The following is a 1,174-nucleotide window of genomic DNA, read 5'->3' on the forward strand; positions in this document are numbered from 1 at the left end:
AGGCTTTTGTTGATCCTTCCATGAGAAATTTGGATGATTTCTCCATGATGAATTATAGGTGTTTCCATAAGGTTCACCCATGTAATTTACCTCTGCTTTTGCAGGGTTCTCAGGATCATAAGCTTCTTCTTCAGAAGATGCCTCTTTAGTACTGCTGGATGCATTTTGCCATCCATTCAGACTTTGAGAAATCATGTTGACTTGCTGAGTCAACATTTTGTTCTGAGCCAAAATGGCATTCAAAGCATCAATTTCAAGAACTCCCTTCCTTTGAGGCGTCCCATTATTCACAGAATTCCTCTCAGAAGTGTACATGAACTGGTTGTTTGCAACCATGTCAATAAGTTCTTGAGCTTCTGCAGGCATTTTCTTTAGGTGAATGGATCTACCTGTAGAATAGTGTAATGACATCTTAGAGAACTCAGATAGACCATAATAGAATATATCTATCATGGTCCATTCTGAAAACATGTCAGAAGGACATCTTTTGGTCATCTGTTTGTATCTTTCCCAAGCTTCATAGAGGGATTCACCATCTTTTTGTTTGAAGGTCTGAACATCCACTCTAAGCTTGCTTAGCTTTTGAGGAGGAAAGAACTTAGCCAAGAAGGCCGTGACCAGCTTATCCCAGGAGTCCAGGCTATCTTTAGGTTGAAAGTCCAACCATGCTCTAGCTCTGTCTCTTACAGCAAAAGGGAAAAGCATGATCCTGTAGACTTCAGGATCTACTCCATTAGTCTTAACAGTCTCACAGATCTGCAAGAACTCAGTTAAGAACTGGTAGGGATCTTTTGATGGAAGTCCATGAAACTTGCAGTTTTGTTGCATTAGAGCAACTAATTAAGGTTTCAGCTCAAAATTATTTGCTCCAATGGCAGGAATTGAGATGCTTCTTCCATCAAACTTGGATGTAGGTGTAGTATAATCACCAAGCATCCTTCTTGCATTATTGTTGTTGGGTTCGGCTGCCATCTCCTTTTCTTGTTCGAAAATTTCAGCAAGGTTGTCTCTGGATTGTTGTAATTTAGCTTCTCTTAGTTTCCTCTTCAGAGTCCTTTCAGGTTCTGGATCAGCTTCAACAAGAATGCATTTTTCCTTATTCCTACTCATATGAAAGAGAAGAGAACAAAAAAAGAAGAGAAATCCTTTATGTCATAGTAAAGAGGTTCCTTAT

General features: G+C 39.4%; 1 non-coding gene across 1 annotated transcript; it reads left to right on the forward strand.

The window, feature by feature from the left end:
* The first annotated feature begins 469 nt into the window (after window positions 1–469).
* Window positions 470–573, forward strand: LOC112712570 (small nucleolar RNA R71). The gene has a single exon (XR_003157828.1). It is a non-coding gene; the product is annotated as a small nucleolar RNA R71 (small nucleolar RNA).
* Window positions 574–1,174: the final 601 nt, after the last annotated feature.

This window comes from Arachis hypogaea, chromosome 1 (genome assembly GCF_003086295.3).
Source record: "Arachis hypogaea cultivar Tifrunner chromosome 1, arahy.Tifrunner.gnm2.J5K5, whole genome shotgun sequence".
Lineage (NCBI taxonomy): Eukaryota > Viridiplantae > Streptophyta > Magnoliopsida > Fabales > Fabaceae > Arachis > Arachis hypogaea.